The sequence below is a fragment of the Channa argus genome, unplaced genomic scaffold, assembly GCF_033026475.1.
Source record: "Channa argus isolate prfri unplaced genomic scaffold, Channa argus male v1.0 Contig082, whole genome shotgun sequence".
Taxonomy (NCBI): Eukaryota; Metazoa; Chordata; class Actinopteri; order Anabantiformes; family Channidae; genus Channa; species Channa argus.
Window position 1 is genome coordinate 2806 of NW_027125301.1, and position 25336 is coordinate 28141.

Consider the following 25336-nt stretch of genomic DNA (forward strand, 5'->3'; position numbering starts at 1 on the left):
TCTCCGCCTGTTGTAATTGACATCCTAGGGCTGCTGCTGCAAGTGCAGCTATTTTTCATGGGAGAAAGTCTCTATTTCGATTAATAGTATGTGGTGGCTTTGTCCAAAGTGAGGCTGTTTAGAAATTGGTTCTTAACTTTCTTCTGTAGTCTCGCATAACCCTTTTCGATTTCTTTGACCAATTTGCACTTGCTGCTTGCCCTTTTCGATTTCTTTGACCAATTTGCACATGCTGTTTGCCATATCGCGTGCACCAAGAAGAGGGCATGCAATTGCAGGAAAGGAACTCCTCAACAGGTACTCAAAACTGAAATTGAACGACGACAATTGCAACTTTAGCCAGTAATGGTCCGCTCAGTCAAAGGCACACAGCCTTTGTCCAGCGACTACTCTGGCGAGACTGCAAACGAGCAGTGCTTTTCCAGTCCTCGTTAGTATAGTGGACAGTATCTCCGCCTGTCACGTGGAAGACCGGGGTTCGATTCCCCGACGGGGAGAGTCTTTTTGCCTTTGTCCCGGACAGTTGAAATTTCCCGCAATACGTCTTTGGCTTGGTTGAGGAGGCTTGCATTTGCAAATGATGGCCAGAAGAAGTCATCGGTTGTTGTGCCGAAATAGCTCAGTTGGGAGAGTGTTAGACTGAAGATCTGAAGGTCCCTGGTTCGATCCCGGGTTTCGGCATTACACCACCTCTGTCCGGCTTACGATGCCAAGAGGCCCCTAAACTTTTGTTTTTGTACTTAAGACGGTTCGGAAGGTAGTCTCTATGTGTGCCATTCTGTGATTTCAGGTTGTTTTACGGAGCAAGCATGTGTAAGAACTTAGTCAACCCACTGACACAGCTTGAGTGTGAATGTCATCTTAAAATAACAACAATTGTGTTTCTGCCTGATTTCAGGCTAGGGACCTTTCACGTGTGAGGCGAACTTGATAACCGCTACACCACAGATACCGGCGACTTTGACGGGCTACTTCAGAGCGTAGGCAAAAGCAGGCTTTCACATTCAGGCCCGTAGGTAACGTTCCTTTTCAATTGCAGATTGCCGGAGAACGTAGGGGCGTAATTTGACAAGTGATGCATTTTTATCCAACCTTGTGCGAGTAAAACTAATGGCATCAGAACGGCGTAACTACACCAGGGGCATGGCCGGGGCCAGTGCTGTTCCAGTCCTCGTTAGTATAGTGGACAGGATCTCCGCCTGTTGTAATTGACATCCTAGGGCTGCTGCTGCAAGTGCAGCTATTTTTCATTGGAGAAAGTCTCTATTTCGATTAATAGTATGTGGTGGCTTTGTCCAAACTGAGGCTGTTTAGAAATTGGTTCTTAACTTTCTTCTGTAGTCTCGCATAACCCTTTTCAATTTCTTTGACCAATTTGCACATGCTGTTTGCCATATCGCGTGCACCAAGAAGAGGGCATGCAATTGCAGGAAAGGAACTCCTCAACAGGTAACTCAAAACTGAAATTGAACTACGACCATTGCAAGCATGTGTAAGAACTTAGTCAACCCACTGACACAGCTTGAGTGTGAATGTCATCTTAAAATAACAACAATTGTGTTTCTGCCTGGTTTCAGGCCAGGGACCTTTCACCTGTGAGGCGAACTTGATAACCGCTACACCACAGAAATCGGCGACTTTGACGAGCTACTTCAGAGCGTAGCTTCCCAGCAAGAAGAATAACACGGTCGTGGAAGTTAACTCCTCAGGGGTTTTGGGATGAAAGGATCTTTATCGAACTTTGTAGTACTAAAACTAAAAGTGTTGCCTTTCTAATTGTTAGAGCTGAGACAACCCCTTTTACAAGGCAATCCACCCAGACTGACTGTGCACATGATAATGGTTAGCAAAAGGGTTTCTGCCTGATTTCGAACGAGGGACCTTTATGCATGTTAGGCCAAGGTGATATCCACTACACTACAGAATTTAGCCACGTAGGGTATTACTTTCAGAGGGTAGCATCTAACCACAAAGCGACACATTATCGTGCAAGGTCGACTCTAAGGGGCTTTCCAAAATCCTAGTGCACAATAGGTACTTTGTCAGTTTAATGGGGACCATGCTCATATGTGGAGGCTGATCGGTCCAATGCTAAGCCAGTGTAGCGTGGAGAGGGGATTGAAGCTGTGGTAATTGACATCCTAGGGCTGCTGCTTCAGTGCAGCTGTTTTTCATGGGAGAAACAAAGGCTGTTTAGAAATTGGTTCTTAACAATCTTCTGTAGTCTCGCAAAACCCTTTTTGATTTCTTTGACCAATTTGCACATGCTGTTTGCCATATCGCGTCCAACAAGAAGAGGGCGCGCAATTGTAGTCAACAGATACTCAAAACTGAAATTGAATAACGACCATTGCAACTTTAGCCAGTAATTGTCCGCTCTGTTAAAGACACAGCCTTTTTTCGGCGACTAATCTGGAGTGACTGCAAAAGATCTAACAGGCAAAAGCAGGCTTTCATATTCAGGCCCGTAGGTAACGTTCCTTTTCAAATGCAGATTGCCGGAGAACGTAGGGGCGTAATTTGACAAGTGATGCTTTTTTGTCCAACCTTGAGCGAGTAAAAGTAATGGCATCAGAACGGCGTAATCACACCAGGGGCATGGCCGGGGGCAGTGCTGTTCCAGTCCTCATTAGTATAGTGGACAGTATCTCCGCCTGTTGTAATGGACATCCTAGGGCTGCTGCTGCAAGTGCAGCTATTTTTCATGGGAGAAAGTCTCTATTTCAATTAATAGTATGTTGTGGCTTTGTCCAAGCTGAGGCTGTTTAGAAATTGGTTCTTAACTTTCTTCTGTAATCTCGCATAACCCTTTTCGATTTCTTTGACCAATTTGCACTTGCTGCTTGCCCTTTTCGATTTCTTTGACCAATTTGCACATGCTGTTTGCCATATTGCGTGCACCAAGAATAGGGCATCCAATTGCAGGAAAGGAACTCCTCAACAGGTACTAAAAACTGAAATTGAATAACGACCATTGCAACTTTAGCCAGTAATCGTCCGCTCTGTCAAAGACACAGCCTTTTTTCGGCGACTACTCTGGAGTGAATGCAAAAGATCTAACAGGCAAAAGCAGGCTTTCACATTCAGGCCCGTAGGTAACGTTCCTTTTCAAATGCAGATTGCCGGAGAACGTAGGGGCGTAATTTGACAAGTGATGCTTTTTTGTCCAACCTTGAGCGAGTAAAAGTAATGGCATCAGAACGGCATAACTACACCAGGGGCATGGTCGGGGGCAGTGCTGTTCCAGTCCTCGTTAGTATAGTGGACAGTATCTCCGCCTGTTGTAATTGACATCCTAGGGCTGCTGCTGCAAGTGCAGCTATTTTTCATGGGAGAAAGTCTCTATTTCGATTAATAGTATGTGGTGGCTTTGTCCAAACTGAGGCTGTTTAGAAATTGGTTCTTAACTTTCTTCTGTAGTCTCGCATAACCCTTTTCGATTTCTTTGACCAATTTGCACTTGCTGCTTGCCCTTTTCGATTTCTTTGACCAATTTGCACATGCTGTTTGCCATATTGCGTGCACCAAGAATAGGGCATCCAATTGCAGGAAAGGAACTCCTCAACAGGTACTCAAAACTGAAATTGAACGACGACCATTGCAACTTTAGCCAGTAATGGTCCGCTCAGTCAAAGGCACACAGCCTTTGTTCAGCGACTACTCTCGCGAGACTGCAAACGAGCAGTGCTTTTCCAGTCCTCGTTAGTATAGTGGACAGTATCTCCGCCTGTCACGTGGAAGACCGGGGTTCGATTCCCCGACGGGGAGAGTCTTTTTGCCTTTGTCCCGGACAGTTGAAATTTCCCGCAATACGTCTTTGGCTTGGTTGAGGAGGCTTGCATTTGCAAATGGTGGCCAGAAGAAGTCAGCGGTTGTTGTGCCTAAATAGCTCAGTTGGGAGAGCGTTAGACTGAAGATTTAAAGGTCCCTGGTTCGATCCCGGGTTTTGGCATTACACCACCTCTGTCTTGCGTACGATGCCAAGAGTCCCCTTACCTTTTGTTTTTGTACTTAAGACGGTTTGGAAGGTAGTCTCAATGTGTGCCATTCTGTGATTTCAGGTTGTTTTACGGAGCAAGCACGTGTAAGAACTTAGTCAACCCACTGACACAGCTTGAGTGTAAATGTCATCTTAAAATAACAACAATTGTGTTTCTGCCTGATTTCAGGCCAGGGACCTTTCACGTGTGAGGCGAACTTGATAACCGCTACACCAAAGATACCGGCGACTTTGACGAGCTACTTCAGAGCGTAGGCAAAAGCAGGCTTTCACATTCAGGCCCGTAAGTAACGTTCCTTTTCAAATGCAGATTGCCGGAGAACGTAGGGGCGTAATTTGACAAGTGATGCATTTTTGTCCAACCTTGAGCGATTAAAAGTAATGGCATCAGAACAGCGTAACTACACCAGGGGCATGGCCGGGGCCAGTGCTGTTCCAGTCCTCGTTAGTATAGTGGACAGGATCTCCGCCTGTTGTAATTGACATCCTAGGGCTGCTGCTGCAAGTGCAGCTATTTTTCATTGGAGAAAGTCTCTATTTCGATTAATAGTATGTGGTGGCTTTGTCCAAACGGAAGCTGTTTAGAAATTGGTTCTTAACTTTCTTCTGTAGTCTCGCATAACCCTTTTCGATTTCTTTGACCAATTTGCACATGCTGTTTGCCATATCGCGTGCACCAAGAAGAGGGCATGCAATTGCAGGAAAGGAACTCCTCAACAGGTAACTCAAAACTGAAATTGAACGACGACGACCATTAGTCAACCCACTGACACAGCTTGAGTGTTAATGTCATCTTTAAATAACAACAATTGTGTTTCTGCCTGGTTTCAGGCCAGGGACATTTCACGTGTGAGGCGAACTTGATAACCGCTACACCACAGAAATCGGCGACTTTGACGAGCTACTTCAGAGCGTAGCTTCCCAGCAAGAAGAATACCACGGTCGTGGAAGTTTACTCCTCAGGGGTTTTGGGATGAAAGGATCTTTATCGAACTTTGTAGTACTAAAACCAAAAGTGTTGCCTTTCTAATTGTTAGAGCTGAGACAACCCCTTTTACAAGGCAATCCACCCAGACTGACTGTGCACAGGATAATGGATAGCAAAAGGGTTTCTGCCTGATTTCGAACGAGGGACCTTTATGCATGTTAGGCCAAGGTGATATCCACTACACTACAGAATTTAGCCACGTAGGGTATTACTTTCAGAGGGTAGCATTTAGATGCTACATCCTAGACATCCTAGGGCTGCTGCTTGAAGTGCAGCTATTTTTCATGGGAGAAAGTCTCTATTTCGATTAGTAGTATGTTGTGGCTTTGTCCAAAGTGAGGCTGTTTAGAAATTGGTTCTTAACTTTCTTCTGTAGTCTCGCATAACCCTTTTCAATTTCTTTGACCAATTTGCACTTGCTGCTTGCCCTTTTCGATTTGTTTGACCAATTTGCACATGCTGTTTGCCATATCGCGTGCACCAAGAAGAGGGCATGCAATTGCAGGAAAGGAACTCCTCAACAGGTACTCAAAACTGAAATTGAACGACGACAATTGCAACTTTAGCCAGTAATGGTCCGCTCAGTCAAAGGCACACAGCCTTTGTCCAGCGACTACTCTGGCGAGACTGCAAACGAGCAGTGCTTTTCCAGTCCTCGTTAGTATAGTGGACAGTATCTCCGCCTGTCACGTGGAAGACGGGGGTTTGATTCCCCGACGGGGAGAGTCTTTTTGCCTTTGTCCCGGACAGTTGAAATTTCACGCAATACGTCTTTTGCTTGGTTGAGGAGGCTTGCATTTGCAAATGATGGCCAGAAGAAGTCATCGGTTGTTGTGCCGAAATAGCTCACTTGGGAGAGCGTTAGACTGAAGATCTGAAGGTCCCTGGTTCGATCCCGGGTTTCGGCATTACACCACCTCTGTCCGGCTTACGATGCCAAGAGGCCCCTAAACTTTTGTTTTTGTACTTAAGACGGTTCGGAAGGTAGTCTCTATGTGTGCCATTCTGTGATTTCAGGTTGTTTTACGGAGCAAGCATGTGTAAGAACTTAGTCAACCCACTGACACAGCTTGAGTGTGAATGTCATCTTAAAATAACAACAATTGTGTTTCTGCCTGATTTCAGGCTAGGGACCTTTCACGTGTGAGGCGAACTTGATAACCGCTACACCACAGATACCGGCGACTTTGACGAGCTACTTCAGAGCGTAGGCAAAAGCAGGCTTTCACATTCAGGCCCGTAGGTAACGTTCCTTTTCAATTGCAGATTGCCGGAGAACGTAGGGGCGTAATTTGACAAGTGATGCATTTTTGTCCAACCTTGAGCGATTAAAAGTAATGGCATCAGAACAGCGTAACTACACCAGGGGCATGGCCGGGGCCAGTGCTGTTCCAGTCCTCGTTAGTATAGTGTACAGGATCTCCGCCTGTTGTAATTGACATCCTAGGGCTGCTGCTGCAAGTGCAGCTATTTTTCATTGGAGAAAGTCTCTATTTCGATTAATAGTATGTGGTGGCTTTGTCCAAACGGAAGCTGTTTAGAAATTGGTTCTTAACTTTCTTCTGTAGTCTCGCATAACCCTTTTCGATTTCTTTGACCAATTTGCACATGCTGTTTGCCATATCGCGTGCACCAAGAAGAGGGCATGCAATTGCAGGAAAGGAACTCCTCAACAGGTAACTCAAAACTGAAATTGAACGACGACCATTGCAAGCATGTGTAAGAACTTAGTCAACCCACTGACACAGCTTGAGTGTTAATGTCATCTTTAAATAACAACAATTGTGTTTCTGCCTGGTTTCAGGCCAGGGACCTTTCACGTGTGAGGCGAACTTGATAACCGCTACACCACAGAAATCGGCGACTTTGACGAGCTACTTCAGAGCGTAGCTTCCCAGCAAGAAGAATACCACGGTCGTGGAAGTTTACTCTTCAGGAGTTTTGGGATGAAAGGATCTTTATCGAACTTTGTAGTACTAAAACCAAAAGTGTTGCCTTTCTAATTGTTAGAGCTGAGACAATCCCTTTTACAAGGCAATCCACCCAGACTGACTGTGCACATGATAATGGATAGCAAAAGGGTTTCTGCCTGATTTCGAACGAGGGACCTTTATGCATGTTAGGCTAAGGTGATATCCACTGCACTACAGAATTTAGCCACGTAGGGTATTACTTTCAGAGGGTAGCATCTAACCACAAAGCGACACATTATCGTGCAAGGTCGACTCTAAGGGGCTTTCCAAAATCCTAGTGCACAATAGGTACTTTCTCAGCTTAATGGGGACCATGCTCATATGTGGAGGCTGATTGGTCCAATGCTAAGCCAGTGTAGCGTGGAGAGGGGATTGAAGCTGTGGTAATTGACATCCTAGGGCTGCTTCTTCAGTGCAGCTGTTTTTCATGGGAGAAACAAAGGCTGTTTAGAAATTGGTTCTTAACAATCTTCTGTAGTCTCGCAAAACCCTTTTTGATTTCTTTGACCAATTTGCACATGCTGTTTGCCATATCGCGTCCAACAAGAAGAGGGCGCGCAATTGTAGTCAACAGATACTCAAAACTGAAATTGAATAACGACCATTGCAACTTTAGCCAGTAATCGTCCGCTCTGTCAAAGACACAGCCTTTTTTCGGCGACTACTCTGGAGTGACTGCAAAAGATCTAACAGGCAAAAGCAGGTTTTCACATTCAGGCCCGTAGGTAACATTCCTTTTCAAATGCAGATTGACGGAGAACGTAGGAAAGTAATTTGACAATTGATTCATTTTTGTCCAACCTTGAGCGAGTAAAAGTAATGGCATCAGAACGGCGTAACTACACCAGGGGCATGGCCGGGGGCAGTGCTGTTCCAGTCCTCATTAGTATAGTGGACAGTATCTCCGCCTGTTGTAATTGACATCCTAGGGCTGCTGCTGCAAGTGCAGCTATTTTTCATGGGAGAAAGTCTCTATTTCGATTAATAGTATGTGGTGGCTTTGTCCAAAGTGAGGCTGTTTAGAAATTGGTTCTTAACTTTCTTCTGTAGTCTCGCATAACCCTTTTCGATTTCTTTGACCAATTTGCACTTGCTGCTTGCCCTTTTCGATTTCTTTGACCAATTTGCACATGCTGTTTGCCATATCGCGTGCACCAAGAAGAGGGCATGCAATTGCAGGAAAGGAACTCCTCAACAGGTACTCAAAACTGAAATTGAACGACGACAATTGCAACTTTAGCCAGTAATGGTCCGCTCAGTCAAAGGCACACAGCCTTTGTCCAGCGACTACTCTCCCGAGACTGGAAACGAGCAGTGCTTTTCCAGTCCTCGTTAGTATAGTGGACATTATCTCCGCCTGTCACGTGGAAGACCGGGGTTCGATTCCCCGACGGGGAGAGTCTTTTTGCCTTTGTCCCGGACAGTTGAAATTTCCCGCAATACGTCTTTGGCTTGGTTGAGGAGGCTTGCATTTGCAAATGATGGCCAGAAGAAGTCATCGGTTGTTGTGCCGAAATAGCTCAGTTGGGAGAGCGTTAGACTGAAGATCTGAAGGTCCCTGGTTCGATCCCGGGTTTCGGCATTACACCACCTCTGTCCAGCTTACGATGCCAAGAGGCCCCTAAACTTTTGTTTTTGTACTTAAGACGGTTCGGAAGGTAGTCTCTATGTGTGCCATTCTGTGATTTCAGGTTGTTTTACGGAGCAAGCATGTGTAAGAACTTAGTCAACCCACTGACACAGCTTGAGTGTAAATGTCATTTTAAAATAACAACAATTGTGTTTCTGCCTGATTTCAGGCCAGGGACCTTTCACGTGTGAGGCGAACTTGGTAACCGCTACACCACAGATACCGGCGACTTTGACGAGCTACTTCAGAGCGTAGGCAAAAGCAGGCTTTCACATTCAGGCCCGTAGGTAACGTTCCTTTTCAAATGCAGATTGCCGGAGAACGTAGGGGCGTAATTTGACAAGTGATGCATTTTTGTCCAACCTTGAGCGATTAAAAGTAATGGCATCAGAACAGCGTAACTACACCAGGGGCATGGCCGGGGCCAGTGCTGTTCCAGTCCTCGTTAGTATAGTGTACAGGATCTCCGCCTGTTGTAATTGACATCCTAGGGCTGCTGCTGCAAGTGCAGCTATTTTTCATTGGAGAAAGTCTCTATTTCGATTAATAGTATGTGGTGGCTTTGTCCAAACTGAGGCTGTTTAGAAATTGGTTCTTAACTTTCTTCTGTAGTCTCGCATAACCCTTATCGATTTCTTTGACCAATTTGCACATGCTGTTTGCCATATCGCGTGCACCAAGAAGAGGGCATGCAATTGCAGGAAAGGAACTCCTCAACAGGTAACTCAAAACTGAAATTGAACGACGACGACCATTAGTCAACCCACTGACACAGCTTGAGTGTTAATGTCATCTTTAAATAACAACAATTGTGTTTCTGCCTAGTTTCAGGCCAGGGACCTTTCACGTGTGAGGCGAACTTGATAACCGCTACACCACAGAAATCGGCGACTTTGACGAGCTACTTCAGAGCGTAGCTTCCCAGCAAGAAGAATACCACGGTCGTGGAAGTTTACTCCTCAGGGGTTTTGGGATGAAAGGATCTTTATCGAACTTTGTAGTACTAAAACCAAAAGTGTTGCCTTTCTAATTGTTAGAGCTGAGACAACCCCTTTTACAAGGCAATGCACCCAGACTGACTGTGCACAGGATAATGGATAGCAAAAGGGTTTCTGCCTGATTTCGAACGAGGGACCTTTATGCATGTTAGGCCAAGGTGATATCCACTACACTACAGAATTTAGCCACGTAGGGTATTACTTTCAGAGGGTAGCATCTAACCACAAAGCGACACATTATCGTGCAAGGTCGACTCTAAGGGGCTTTCCAAAATCCTAGTGCACAATAGGTACTTTCTCAGCTTAATGGGGACCATGCTCATATGTGGAGGCTGATCGGTCCAATGCTAAGCCAGTGTAGCGTGGAGAGGGGATTGAAGCTGTGGTAATTGACATCCTAGGGCTGCTTCTTCAGTGCAGCTGTTTTTCATGGGAGAAACAAAGGCTGTTTAGAAACTGGTTCTTAACAATCTTCTGTAGTCTCGCAAAACCCTTTTTGATTTCTTTGACCAATTTGCACATGCTGTTTGCCATATCGCGTCCAACAAGAAGAGGGCGCGCAATTGTAGTCAACAGATACTCAAAACTGAAATTGAATAACGACCATTGCAACTTTAGCCAGTAATCGTCCGCTCTGTCAAAGACACAGCCTTTTTTCGGCGACTACTCTGGAGTGACTGCAAAAGATCTAACAGGCAAAAGTAGGCTTTCACATTCAGGCCCGTAGGTAACGTTCCTTTTCAAATGCAGATTGACGGAGAACGTAGGAAAGTAATTTGACAATTGATTCATTTTTGTCCAACCTTGAGCGAGTAAAAGTAATGGCATCAGAACGGCGTAACTACACCAGGGGCATGGCCGGGGGCAGTGCTGTTCCAGTCCTCGTTAGTATAGTGGACAGTATCTCCGCCTGTTGTAATTGACATCCTAGGGCTGCTGCTGCAAGTGCAGCTATTTTTCATGGGAGAAAGTCTCTATTTCGATTAATAGTATGTGGTGGCTTTGTCCAAAGTGAGGCTGTTTAGAAATTGGTTCTTAACTTTCTTCTGTAATCTCGCATAACCCTTTTCGATTTCTTTGACCAATTTGCACTTGCTGCTTGCCCTTTTCGATTTCTTTGACCAATTTGCACATGCTGTTTGCCATATTGCGTGCACCAAGAATAGGGCATCCAATTGCAGGAAAGGAACTCCTCAACAGGTACTAAAAACTGAAATTGAATAACGACCATTGCAACTTTAGCCAGTAATCGTCCGCTCTGTCAAAGACACAGCCTTTTTTCGGCGACTACTCTGGAGTGAATGCAAAAGATCTAACAGGCAAAAGCAGGCTTTCACATTCAGGCCCGTAGGTAACGTTCCTTTTCAAATGCAGATTGCCGGAGAACGTAGGGGCGTAATTTGACAAGTGATGCTTTTTTGTCCAACCTTGAGCGAGTAAAAGTAATGGCATCAGAACGGCATAACTACACCAGGGGCATGGTCGGGGGCAGTGCTGTTCCAGTCCTCGTTAGTATAGTGGACAGTATCTCCGCCTGTTGTAATTGACATCCTAGGGCTGCTGCTGCAAGTGCAGCTATTTTTCATGGGAGAAAGTCTCTATTTCGATTAATAGTATGTGGTGGCTTTGTCCAAACTGAGGCTGTTTAGAAATTGGTTCTTAACTTTCTTCTGTAGTCTCGCATAACCCTTTTCGATTTCTTTGACCAATTTGCACTTGCTGCTTGCCCTTTTCGATTTCTTTGACCAATTTGCACATGCTGTTTGCCATATTGCGTGCACCAAGAATAGGGCATCCAATTGCAGGAAAGGAACTCCTCAACAGGTACTCAAAACTGAAATTGAACGACGACCATTGCAACTTTAGCCAGTAATGGTCCGCTCAGTCAAAGGCACACAGCCTTTGTTCAGCGACTACTCTCGCGAGACTGCAAACGAGCAGTGCTTTTCCAGTCCTCGTTAGTATAGTGGACAGTATCTCCGCCTGTCACGTGGAAGACCGGGGTTCGATTCCCCGACGGGGAGAGTCTTTTTGCCTTTGTCCCGGACAGTTGAAATTTCCCGCAATACGTCTTTGGCTTGGTTGAGGAGGCTTGCATTTGCAAATGGTGGCCAGAAGAAGTCAGCGGTTGTTGTGCCTAAATAGCTCAGTTGGGAGAGCGTTAGACTGAAGATTTAAAGGTCCCTGGTTCGATCCCGGGTTTTGGCATTACACCACCTCTGTCTTGCGTACGATGCCAAGAGTCCCCTAACCTTTTGTTTTTGTACTTAAGACGGTTTGGAAGGTAGTCTCAATGTGTGCCATTCTGTGATTTCAGGTTGTTTTACGGAGCAAGCACGTGTAAGAACTTAGTCAACCCACTGACACAGCTTGAGTGTAAATGTCATCTTAAAATAACAACAATTGTGTTTCTGCCTGATTTCAGGCCAGGGACCTTTCACGTGTGAGGCGAACTTGATAACCGCTACACCAAAGATACCGGCGACTTTGACGAGCTACTTCAGAGCGTAGGCAAAAGCAGGCTTTCACATTCAGGCCCGTAAGTAACGTTCCTTTTCAAATGCAGATTGCCGGAGAACGTAGGGGCGTAATTTGACAAGTGATGCATTTTTGTCCAACCTTGAGCGATTAAAAGTAATGGCATCAGAACAGCGTAACTACACCAGGGGCATGGCCGGGGCCAGTGCTGTTCCAGTCCTCGTTAGTATAGTGGACAGGATCTCCGCCTGTTGTAATTGACATCCTAGGGCTGCTGCTGCAAGTGCAGCTATTTTTCATTGGAGAAAGTCTCTATTTCGATTAATAGTATGTGGTGGCTTTGTCCAAACGGAAGCTGTTTAGAAATTGGTTCTTAACTTTCTTCTGTAGTCTCGCATAACCCTTTTCGATTTCTTTGACCAATTTGCACATGCTGTTTGCCATATCGCGTGCACCAAGAAGAGGGCATGCAATTGCAGGAAAGGAACTCCTCAACAGGTAACTCAAAACTGAAATTGAACGACGACGACCATTAGTCAACCCACTGACACAGCTTGAGTGTTAATGTCATCTTTAAATAACAACAATTGTGTTTCTGCCTGGTTTCAGGCCAGGGACATTTCACGTGTGAGGCGAACTTGATAACCGCTACACCACAGAAATCGGCGACTTTGACGAGCTACTTCAGAGCGTAGCTTCCCAGCAAGAAGAATACCACGGTCGTGGAAGTTTACTCCTCAGGGGTTTTGGGATGAAAGGATCTTTATCGAACTTTGTAGTACTAAAACCAAAAGTGTTGCCTTTCTAATTGTTAGAGCTGAGACAACCCCTTTTACAAGGCAATCCACCCAGACTGACTGTGCACAGGATAATGGATAGCAAAAGGGTTTCTGCCTGATTTCGAACGAGGGACCTTTATGCATGTTAGGCCAAGGTGATATCCACTACACTACAGAATTTAGCCACGTAGGGTATTACTTTCAGAGGGTAGCATTTAGATGCTACATCCTAGACATCCTAGGGCTGCTGCTGCAAGTGCAGCTATTTTTCATGGGAGAAAGTCTCTATTTCGATTAGTAGTATGTTGTGGCTTTGTCCAAAGTGAGGCTGTTTAGAAATTGGTTCTTAACTTTCTTCTGTAGTCTCGCATAACCCTTTTCAATTTCTTTGACCAATTTGCACTTGCTGCTTGCCCTTTTCGATTTGTTTGACCAATTTGCACATGCTGTTTGCCATATCGCGTGCACCAAGAAGAGGGCATGCAATTGCAGGAAAGGAACTCCTCAACAGGTACTCAAAACTGAAATTGAATGACGACAATTGCAACTTTAGCCAGTAATGGTCCGCTCAGTCAAAGGCACACAGCCTTTGTCCAGCGACTACTCTGGCGAGACTGCAAACGAGCAGTGCTTTTCCAGTCCTCGTTAGTATAGTGGACAGTATCTCCGCCTGTCACATGGAAGACGGGGGTTCGATTCCCCGACGGGGAGAGTCTTTTTGCCTTTGTCCCGGACAGTTGAAATTTCACGCAATACGTCTTTTGCTTGGTTGAGGAGGCTTGCATTTGCAAATGATGGCCAGAAGAAGTCATCGGTTGTTGTGCCGAAATAGCTCAGTTGGGAGAGCGTTAGACTGAAGATCTGAAGGTCCCTGGTCCGATCCCGGGTTTCGGCATTACACCACCTCTGTCCGGCTTACGATGCCAAGAGGCCCCTAAACTTTTGTTTTTGTACTTAAGACGGTTCGGAAGGTAGTCTCTATGTGTGCCATTCTGTGATTTCAGGTTGTTTTACGGAGCAAGCATGTGTAAGAACTTAGTCAACCCACTGACACAGCTTGAGTGTGAATGTCATCTTAAAATAACAACAATTGTGTTTCTGCCTGATTTCAGGCTAGGGACCTTTCACGTGTGAGGCGAACTTGATAACCGCTACACCACAGATACCGGCGACTTTGACGAGCTACTTCAGAGCGTAGGCAAAAGCAGGCTTTCACATTCAGGCCCGTAGGTAACGTTCCTTTTCAATTGCAGATTGCCGGAGAACGTAGGGGCGTAATTTGACAAGTGATGCATTTTTGTCCAACCTTGAGCGATTAAAAGTAATGGCATCAGAACAGCGTAACTACACCAGGGGCATGGCCGGGGCCAGTGCTGTTCCAGTCCTCGTTAGTATAGTGTACAGGATCTCCGCCTGTTGTAATTGACATCCTAGGGCTGCTGCTGCAAGTGCAGCTATTTTTCATTGGAGAAAGTCTCTATTTCGATTAATAGTATGTGGTGGCTTTGTCCAAACGGAAGCTGTTTAGAAATTGGTTCTTAACTTTCTTCTGTAGTCTCGCATAACCCTTTTCGATTTCTTTGACCAATTTGCACATGCTGTTTGCCATATCGCGTGCACCAAGAAGAGGGCATGCAATTGCAGGAAAGGAACTCCTCAACAGGTAACTCAAAACTGAAATTGAACGACGACCATTGCAAGCATGTGTAAGAACTTAGTCAACCCACTGACACAGCTTGAGTGTTAATGTCATCTTTAAATAACAACAATTGTGTTTCTGCCTGGTTTCAGGCCAGGGACCTTTCACGTGTGAGGCGAACTTGATAACCGCTACACCACAGAAATCGGCGACTTTGACGAGCTACTTCAGAGCGTAGCTTCCCAGCAAGAAGAATACCACGGTCGTGGAAGTTTACTCTTCAGGAGTTTTGGGATGAAAGGATCTTTATCGAACTTTGTAGTACTAAAACCAAAAGTGTTGCCTTTCTAATTGTTAGAGCTGAGACAATCCCTTTTACAAGGCAATCCACCCAGACTGACTGTGCACATGATAATGGATAGCAAAAGGGTTTCTGCCTGATTTCGAACGAGGGACCTTTATGCATGTTAGGCTAAGGTGATATCCACTGCACTACAGAATTTAGCCACGTAGGGTATTACTTTCAGAGGGTAGCATCTAACCACAAAGCGACACATTATCGTGCAAGGTCGACTCTAAGGGGCTTTCCAAAATCCTAGTGCACAATAGGTACTTTCTCAGCTTAATGGGGACCATGCTCATATGTGGAGGCTGATTGGTCCAATGCTAAGCCAGTGTAGCGTGGAGAGGGGATTGAAGCTGTGGTAATTGACATCCTAGGGCTGCTTCTTCAGTGCAGCTGTTTTTCATGGGAGAAACAAAGGCTGTTTAGAAATTGGTTCTTAACAATCTTCTGTAGTCTCGCAAAACCCTTTTTGATTTCTTTGACCAATTTGCACATGCTGTTTGCCATATCGCGTCCAACAAGAAGAGGGCGCGCAATTGTAGTCAACAGATACTCAAAACTGAAATTGAATAACGACCATTGCAACTTTAGCCAGTAATCGTCCGCTCTGTCAAAGACACAGCCTTTTTTCGGCGACTACTCTGGAGTGACTGCAAAAGATCTAACAGGCAAAAGCAGGTTTTCACATTCAGGCCCGTAGGTAACATTCCTTTTCAAATGCAGATTGACGGAGAATGTAGGAAAGTAATTTGACAATTGATTCATTTTTGTCCAACCTTGAGCGAGTAAAAGTAATGGCATCAGAACGGCGTAACTACACCAGGGGCATGGCCGGGGGCAGTGCTGTTCCAGTCCTCATTAGTATAGTGGACAGTATCTCCGCCTGTTGTAATTGACATCCTAGGGCTGCTGCTGCAAGTGCAGCTATTTTTCATGGGAGAAAGTCTCTATTTCGATTAATAGTATGTGGTGGCTTTGTCCAAAGTGAGGCTGTTTAGAAATTGGTTCTTAACTTTCTTCTGTAGTCTCGCATAACCCTTTTCGATTTCTTTGACCAATTTGCACTTGCTGCTTGCCCTTTTCGATTTCTTTGACCAATTTGCACATGCTGTTTGCCATATCGCGTGCACCAAGAAGAGGGCATGCAATTGCAGGAAAGGAACTCCTCAACAGGTACTCAAAACTGAAATTGAACGACGACAATTGCAACTTTAGCCAGTAATGGTCCGCTCAGTCAAAGGCACACAGCCTTTGTCCAGCGACTACTCTCCCGAGACTGGAAACGAGCAGTGCTTTTCCAGTCCTCGTTAGTATAGTGGACATTATCTCCGCCTGTCACGTGGAAGACCGGGGTTCGATTCCCCGACGGGGAGAGTCTTTTTGCCTTTGTCCCGGACAGTTGAAATTTCCCGCAATACGTCTTTGGCTTGGTTGAGGAGGCTTGCATTTGCAAATGATGGCCAGAAGAAGTCATCGGTTGTTGTGCCGAAATAGCTCAGTTGGGAGAGCGTTAGACTGAAGATCTGAAGGTCCCTGGTTCGATCCCGGGTTTCGGCATTACACCACCTCTGTCCAGCTTACGATACCAAGAGGCCCCTAAACTTTTGTTTTTGTACTTAAGACGGTTCGGAAGGTAGTCTCTATGTGTGCCATTCTGTGATTTCAGGTTGTTTTACGGAGCAAGCATGTGTAAGAACTTAGTCAACCCACTGACACAGCTTGAGTGTAAATGTCATTTTAAAATAACAACAATTGTGTTTCTGCCTGATTTCAGGCCAGGGACCTTTCACGTGTGAGGCGAACTTGGTAACCGCTACACCACAGATACCGGCGACTTTGACGAGCTACTTCAGAGCGTAGGCAAAAGCAGGCTTTCACATTCAGGCCCGTAGGTAACGTTCCTTTTCAAATGCAGATTGCCGGAGAACGTAGGGGCGTAATTTGACAAGTGATGCATTTTTGTCCAACCTTGAGCGATTAAAAGTAATGGCATCAGAACAGCGTAACTACACCAGGGGCATGGCCGGGGCCAGTGCTGTTCCAGTCCTCGTTAGTATAGTGTACAGGATCTCCGCCTGTTGTAATTGACATCCTAGGGCTGCTGCTGCAAGTGCAGCTATTTTTCATTGGAGAAAGTCTCTATTTCGATTAATAGTATGTGGTGGCTTTGTCCAAACTGAGGCTGTTTAGAAATTGGTTCTTAACTTTCTTCTGTAGTCTCGCATAACCCTTATCGATTTCTTTGACCAATTTGCACATGCTGTTTGCCATATCGCGTGCACCAAGAAGAGGGCATGCAATTGCAGGAAAGGAACTCCTCAACAGGTAACTCAAAACTGAAATTGAACGACGACGACCATTAGTCAACCCACTGACACAGCTTGAGTGTTAATGTCATCTTTAAATAACAACAATTGTGTTTCTGCCTAGTTTCAGGCCAGGGACCTTTCACGTGTGAGGCGAACTTGATAACCGCTACACCACAGAAATCGGCGACTTTGACGAGCTACTTCAGAGCGTAGCTTCCCAGCAAGAAGAATACCACGGTCGTGGAAGTTTACTCCTCAGGGGTTTTGGGATGAAAGGATCTTTATCGAACTTTGTAGTACTAAAACCAAAAGTGTTGCCTTTCTAATTGTTAGAGCTGAGACAACCCCTTTTACAAGGCAATGCACCCAGACTGACTGTGCACAGGATAATGGATAGCAAAAGGGTTTCTGCCTGATTTCGAACGAGGGACCTTTATGCATGTTAGGCCAAGGTGATATCCACTACACTACAGAATTTAGCCACGTAGGGTATTACTTTCAGAGGGTAGCATCTAACCACAAAGCGACACATTATCGTGCAAGGTCGACTCTAAGGGGCTTTCCAAAATCCTAGTGCACAATAGGTACTTTCTCAGCTTAATGGGGACCATGCTCATATGTGGAGGCTGATCGGTCCAATGCTAAGCCAGTGTAGCGTGGAGAGGGGATTGAAGCTGTGGTAATTGACATCCTAGGGCTGCTTCTTCAGTGCAGCTGTTTTTCATGGGAGAAACAAAGGCTGTTTAGAAACTGGTTCTTAACAATCTTCTGTAGTCTCGCAAAACCCTTTTTGATTTCTTTGACCAATTTGCACATGCTGTTTGCCATATCGCGTCCAACAAGAAGAGGGCGCGCAATTGTAGTCAACAGATACTCAAAACTGAAATTGAATAACGACCATTGCAACTTTAGCCAGTAATCGTCCGCTCTGTCAAAGACACAGCCTTTTTTCGGCGACTACTCTGGAGTGACTGCAAAAGATCTAACAGGCAAAAGTAGGCTTTCACATTCAGGCCCGTAGGTAACGTTCCTTTTCAAATGCAGATTGACGGAGAACGTAGGAAAGTAATTTGACAATTGATTCATTTTTGTCCAACCTTGAGCGAGTAAAAGTAATGGCATCAGAACGGCGTAACTACACCAGGGGCATGGCCGGGGGCAGTGCTGTTCCAGTCCTCGTTAGTATAGTGGACAGTATCTCCGCCTGTTGTAATTGACATCCTAGGGCTGCTGCTGCAAGTGCAGCTATTTTTCATGGGAGAAAGTCTCTATTTCGATTAATAGTATGTGGTGGCTTTGTCCAAAGTGAGGCTGTTTAGAAATTGGTTCTTAACTTTCTTCTGTAGTCTCGCATAACCCTTTTCGATTTCTTTGACCAATTTGCACTTGCTGCTTGCTATTTTCGATTTCTTTGACCAATTTGCACATGCTGTTTGCCATATCGCGTGCATCAAGAAGAGGGCATGCAATTGCAGGAAAGGAACTCCTCAACAGGTACTCAAAACTGAAATTGAACGACGACAATTGCAACTTTAGCCAGTAATGGTCCGCTCAGTCAAAGGCACACAGCCTTTGTCCAGCGACTACTCTGGCGAGACTGCAAACGAGCAGTGCTTTTCCAGTCCTCGTTAGTATAGTGGACAGTATCTCCGCCTGTCACGTGGAAGACCGGGGTTCGATTCCCCGACGGGGAGAGTCTTTTTGCCTTTGTCCCGGACAGTTGAAATTTCCCGCAATACGTCTTTGGCTTGGTTGAGGAGGCTTGCATTTGCAAATGATGGCCAGAAGAAGTCATCGGTTGTTGTGCCGAAATAGCTCAGTTGGGAGAGCGTTAGACTGAAGATCTGAAGGTCCCTGGTTCGATCCCGGGTTTCGGCATTACACCACCTCTGTCCGGCTTACGATGCCAAGAGGCCCCTAATCTTTTGTTTTTGTACTTAAGACGGTTCGGAAGGTAGTCTCTATGTGTGCCATTCTGTGATTTCAGGTTGTTTTACGGAGCAAGCATGTGTAAGAACTTAGTCAACCCACTGACACAGCTTGAGTGTTAATGTCATCTTAAAATAACAACAATTGTGTTTCTGCCTGATTTCAGGCTAGGGACCTTTCACGTGTGAGGCGAACTTGATAACCGCTACACCACAGATACCGGCGACTTTGACGGGCTACTTCAGAGCGTAGGCAAAAGCAGGCTTTCACATTCAGGCCCGTAGGTAACGTTCCTTTTCAATTGCAGATTGCCGGAGAACGTAGGGGCGTAATTTGACAAGTGATGCATTTTTATCCAACCTTGTGCGAGTAAAACTAATGGCATCAGAACGGCGTAACTACACCAGGGGCATGGCCGGGGCCAGTGCTGTTCCAGTCCTCGTTAGTATAGTGGACAGGATCTCCGCCTGTTGTAATTGACATCCTAGGGCTGCTGCTGCAAGTGCAGCTATTTTTCATTGGAGAAAGTCTCTATTTCGATTAATAGTATGTGGTGGCTTTGTCCAAACTGAGGCTGTTTAGAAATTGGTTCTTAACTTTCTTCTGTAGTCTCGCATAACCCTTTTCAATTTCTTTGACCAATTTGCACATGCTGTTTGCCATATCGCGTGCACCAAGAAGAGGGCATGCAATTGCAGGAAAGGAACTCCTCAACAGGTAACTCAAAACTGAAATTGAACGACGACCATTGCAAGCATGTGTAAGAACTTAGTCAACCCACTGACACAGCTTGAGTGTGAATGTCATCTTAAAATAACAACAATTGTGTTTCTGCCTGGTTTCAGGCCAGGGACCTTTCACCTGTGAGGCGAACTTGATAACCGCTACACCACAGAAATCGGCGACTTTGACGAGCTACTTCAGAGCGTAGCTTCCCAGCAAGAAGAATAACACGGTCGTGGAAGTTAACTCCTCAGGGGTTTTGGGATGAAAGGATCTTTATCGAACTTTGTAGTACTAAAACTAAAAGTGTTGCCTTTCTAATTGTTAGAGCTGAGACAACCCCTTTTACAAGGCAATCCACCCAGACTGACTGTGCACATGATAATGGTTAGCAAAAGGGTTTCTGCCTGATTTCGAACGAGGGACCTTTATGCATGTTAGGCCAAGGTGATATCCACTACACTACAGAATTTAGCCACGTAGGGTATTACTTTCAGAGGGTAGCATCTAACCACAAAGCGACACATTATCGTGCAAGGTCGACTCTAAGGGGCTTTCCAAAATCCTAGTGCACAATAGGTACTTTGTCAGTTTAATGGGGACCATGCTCTTATGTGGAGGCTGATCGGTCCAATGCTAAGCCAGTGTAGCGTGGAGAGGGGATTGAAGCTGTGGTAATTGACATCCTAGGGCTGCTGCTTCAGTGCAGCTGTTTTTCATGGGAGAAACAAAGGCTGTTTAGAAATTGGTTCTTAACAATCTTCTGTAGTCTCGCAAAACTCTTTTTGATTTCTTTGACCAATTTGCACATGCTGTTTGCCATATCGCGTCCAACAAGAAGAGGGCGCGCAATTGTAGTCAACAGATACTCAAAACTGAAATTGAATAACGACCATTGCAACTTTAGCCAGTAATTGTCCGCTCTGTTAAAGACACAGCCTTTTTTCGGCGACTAATCTGGAGTGACTGCAAAAGATCTAACAGGCAAAAGCAGGCTTTCATATTCAGGCCCGTAGGTAACGTTCCTTTTCAAATGCAGATTGCCGGAGAACGTAGGGGCGTAATTTGACAAGTGATGCTTTTTTGTCCAACCTTGAGCGAGTAAAAGTAATGGCATCAGAACGGCGTAATTACACCAGGGGCATGGCCGGGGGCAGTGCTGTTCCAGTCCTCATTAGTATAGTGGACAGTATCTCCGCCTGTTGTAATGGACATCCTAGGGCTGCTGCTGCAAGTGCAGCTATTTTTCATGGGAGAAAGTCTCTATTTCAATTAATAGTATGTTGTGGCTTTGTCCAAGCTGAGGCTGTTTAGAAATTGGTTCTTAACTTTCTTCTGTAATCTCGCATAACCCTTTTCGATTTCTTTGACCAATTTGCACTTGCTGCTTGCCCTTTTCGATTTCTTTGACCAATTTGCACATGCTGTTTGCCATATTGCGTGCACCAAGAATAGGGCATCCAATTGCAGGAAAGGAACTCCTCAACAGGTACTAAAAACTGAAATTGAATAACGACCATTGCAACTTTAGCCAGTAATTGTCCGCTCTGTCAAAGACACAGCCTTTTTTCGGCGACTACTCTGGAGTGAATGCAAAAGATCTAACAGGCAAAAGCAGGCTTTCACATTCAGGCCCGTAGGTAACGTTCCTTTTCAAATGCAGATTGCCGGAGAACGTAGGGGCGTAATTTGACAAGTGATGCTTTTTTGTCCAACCTTGAGCGAGTAAAAGTAATGGCATCAGAACGGCATAACTACACCAGGGGCATGGTCGGGGGCAGTGCTGTTCCAGTCCTCGTTAGTATAGTGGACAGTATCTCCGCCTGTTGTAATTGACATCCTAGGGCTGCTGCTGCAAGTGCAGCTATTTTTCATGGGAGAAAGTCTCTATTTCGATTAATAGTATGTGGTGGCTTTGTCCAAACTGAGGCTGTTTAGAAATTGGTTCTTAACTTTCTTCTGTAGTCTCGCATAACCCTTTTCGATTTCTTTGACCAATTTGCACTTGCTGCTTGCCCTTTTCGATTTCTTTGACCAATTTGCACATGCTGTTTGCCATATTGCGTGCACCAAGAATAGGGCATCCAATTGCAGGAAAGGAACTCCTCAACAGGTACTCAAAACTGAAATTGAACGACGACCATTGCAACTTTAGCCAGTAATGGTCCGCTCAGTCAAAGGCACACAGCCTTTGTTCAGCGACTACTCTCGCGAGACTGCAAACGAGCAGTGCTTTTCCAGTCCTCGTTAGTATAGTGGACAGTATCTCCGCCTGTCACGTGGAAGACCGGGGTTCGATTCCCCGACGGGGAGAGTCTTTTTGCCTTTGTCCCGGACAGTTGAAATTTCCCGCAATACGTCTTTGGCTTGGTTGAGGAGGCTTGCATTTGCAAATGGTGGCCAGAAGAAGTCAGCGGTTGTTGTGCCTAAATAGCTCAGTTGGGAGAACGTTAGACTGAAGATTTAAAGGTCCCCGGTTCGATCCCGGGTTTTGGCATTACACCACCTCTGTCTTGCGTACGATGCCAAGAGTCCCCTAACCTTTTGTTTTTGTACTTAAGACGGTTTGGAAGGTAGTCTCAATGTGTGCCATTCTGTGATTTCAGGTTGTTTTACGGAGCAAGCACGTGTAAGAACTTAGTCAACCCACTGACACAGCTTGAGTGTAAATGTCATCTTAAAATAACAACAATTGTGTTTCTGCCTGATTTCAGGCCAGGGACCTTTCACGTGTGAGGCGAACTTGATAACCGCTACACCAAAGATACCGGCGACTTTGACGAGCTACTTCAGAGCGTAGGCAAAAGCAGGCTTTCACATTCAGGCCCGTAAGTAACGTTCCTTTTCAAATGCAGATTGCCGGAGAACGTAGGGGCGTAATTTGACAAGTGATGCATTTTTGTCCAACCTTGAGCGATTAAAAGTAATGGCATCAGAACAGCGTAACTACACCAGGGGCATGGCCGGGGCCAGTGCTGTTCCAGTCCTCGTTAGTATAGTGCACAGGATCTCCGCCTGTTGTAATTGACATCCTAGGGCTGCTGCTGCAAGTGCAGCTATTTTTCATTGGAGAAAGTCTCTATTTCGATTAATAGTATGTGGTGGCTTTGTCCAAACGGAAGCTGTTTAGAAATTGGTTCTTAACTTTCTTCTGTAGTCTCGCATAACCCTTTTCGATTTCTTTGACCAATTTGCACATGCTGTTTGCCATATCGCGTGCACCAAGAAGAGGGCATGCAATTGCAGGAAAGGAACTCCTCAACAGGTAACTCAAAACTGAAATTGAACGACGACGACCATTAGTCAACCCACTGACACAGCTTGAGTGTTAATGTCATCTTTAAATAACAACAATTGTGTTTCTGCCTGGTTTCAGGCCAGGGACCTTTCACGTGTGAGGCGAACTTGATAACCGCTACACCACAGAAATCGGCGACTTTGACGAGCTACTTCAGAGCGTAGCTTCCCAGCAAGAAGAATACCACGGTCGTGGAAGTTTACTCCTCAGGGGTTTTGGGATGAAAGGATCTTTATCGAACTTTGTAGTACTAAAACCAAAAGTGTTGCCTTTCTAATTGTTAGAGCTGAGACAACCCCTTTTACAAGGCAATCCACCCAGACTGACTGTGCACAGGATAATGGATAGCAAAAGGGTTTCTGCCTGATTTCGAACGAGGGACCTTTATGCATGTTAGGCCAAGGTGATATCCACTACACTACAGAATTTAGCCACGTAGGGTATTACTTTCAGAGGGTAGCATTTAGATGCTACATCCTAGACATCCTAGGGTTGCTGCTGCAAGTGCAGCTATTTTTCATGGGAGAAAGTCTCTATTTCGATTAGTAGTATGTTGTGGCTTTGTCCAAAGTGAGGCTGTTTAGAAATTGGTTCTTAACTTTCTTCTGTAGTCTCGCATAACCCTTTTCAATTTCTTTGACCAATTTGCACTTGCTGCTTGCCCTTTTCGATTTGTTTGACCAATTTGCACATGCTGTTTGCCATATCGCGTGCACCAAGAAGAGGGCATGCAATTGCAGGAAAGGAACTTTTCAACAGGTACTCAAAACTGAAATTGAACGACGACAATTGCAACTTTAGCCAGTAATGGTCCGCTCAGTCAAAGGCACACAGCCTTTGTCCAGCGACTACTCTGGCGAGACTGCAAACGAGCAGTGCTTTTCCAGTCCTCGTTAGTATAGTGGACAGTATCTCCGCCTGTCACGTGGAAGACGGGGGTTCGATTCCCCGACGGGGAGAGTCTTTTTGCCTTTGTCCCGGACAGTTGAAATTTCCCGCAATACGTCTTTTGCTTGGTTGAGGAGGCTTGCATTTGCAAATGATGGCCAGAAGAAGTCATCGGTTGTTGTGCCGAAATAGCTCAGTTGGGAGAGCGTTAGACTGAAGATCTGAAGGTCCCTGGTTCGATCCCGGGTTTCGGCATTACACCACCTCTGTCCGGCTTACGATGCCAAGAGGCCCCTAAACTTTTGTTTTTGTACTTAAGACGGTTCGGAAGGTAGTCTCTATGTGTGCCATTCTGTGATTTCAGGTTGTTTTACGGAGCAAGCATGTGTAAGAACTTAGTCAACCCACTGACACAGCTTGAGTGTGAATGTCATCTTAAAATAACAACAATTGTGTTTCTGCCTGATTTCAGGCTAGGGACCTTTCACGTGTGAGGCGAACTTGATAACCGCTACACCACAGATACCGGCGACTTTGACGGGCTACTTCAGAGCGTAGGCAAAAGCAGGCTTTCACATTCAGGCCCGTAGGTAACGTTCCTTTTCAATTGCAGATTGCCGGAGAACGTAGGGGCGTAATTTGACAAGTGATGCATTTTATCCAACCTTGTGCGAGTAAAACTAATGGCATCAGAACGGCGTAACTACACCAGGGGCATGGCCGGGGCCAGTGCTGTTCCAGTCCTCGTTAGTATAGTGGACAGGATCTCCGCCTGTTGTAATTGACATCCTAGGGCTGCTGCTGCAAGTGCAGCTATTTTTCATTGGAGAAAGTCTCTATTTCGATTAATAGTATGTGGTGGCTTTGTCCAAACTGAGGCTGTTTAGAAATTGGTTCTTAACTTTCTTCTGTAGTCTCGCATAACCCTTTTCAATTTCTTTGACCAATTTGCACATGCTGTTTGCCATATCGCGTGCACCAAGAAGAGGGCATGCAATTGCAGGAAAGGAACTCCTCAACAGGTAACTCAAAACTGAAATTGAACGACGACCATTGCAAGCATGTGTAAGAACTTAGTCAACCCACTGACACAGCTTGAGTGTGAATGTCATCTTAAAATAACAACAATTGTGTTTCTGCCTGGTTTCAGGCCAGGGACCTTTCACCTGTGAGGCGAACTTGATAACCGCTACACCACAGAAATCGGCGACTTTGACGAGCTACTTCAGAGCGTAGCTTCCCAGCAAGAAGAATAACACGGTCGTGGAAGTTTACTCCTCAGGGGTTTTGGGATGAAAGGATCTTTATCGAACTTTGTAGTACTAAAACCAAAAGTGTTGCCTTTCTAATTGTTAGAG

General features: G+C 45.4%; 5 non-coding genes across 5 annotated transcripts; all 5 read left to right on the forward strand.

Moving 5' to 3' along the window:
• Nucleotides 1-608: 608 nt before the first annotated feature.
• trnaf-gaa (transfer RNA phenylalanine (anticodon GAA)) lies at nt 609-681 on the forward strand. Its single transcript has one exon. It is a non-coding gene; the product is annotated as a tRNA-Phe (tRNA).
• Nucleotides 682-8470: 7789 nt separating this feature from the next.
• Nucleotides 8471-8543, forward strand: trnaf-gaa (transfer RNA phenylalanine (anticodon GAA)). Its single transcript has one exon. It is a non-coding gene; the product is annotated as a tRNA-Phe (tRNA).
• Nucleotides 8544-16315: 7772 nt separating this feature from the next.
• On the forward strand, nt 16316-16388 carry trnaf-gaa (transfer RNA phenylalanine (anticodon GAA)). The gene has a single exon. It is a non-coding gene; the product is annotated as a tRNA-Phe (tRNA).
• A 2557-nt stretch (nt 16389-18945) lies between these two features.
• trnaf-gaa (transfer RNA phenylalanine (anticodon GAA)) lies at nt 18946-19018 on the forward strand. Its single transcript has one exon. It is a non-coding gene; the product is annotated as a tRNA-Phe (tRNA).
• Nucleotides 19019-24160: 5142 nt separating this feature from the next.
• Nucleotides 24161-24233, forward strand: trnaf-gaa (transfer RNA phenylalanine (anticodon GAA)). Its single transcript has one exon. It is a non-coding gene; the product is annotated as a tRNA-Phe (tRNA).
• The last annotated feature ends 1103 nt before the right edge of the window (nt 24234-25336 follow it).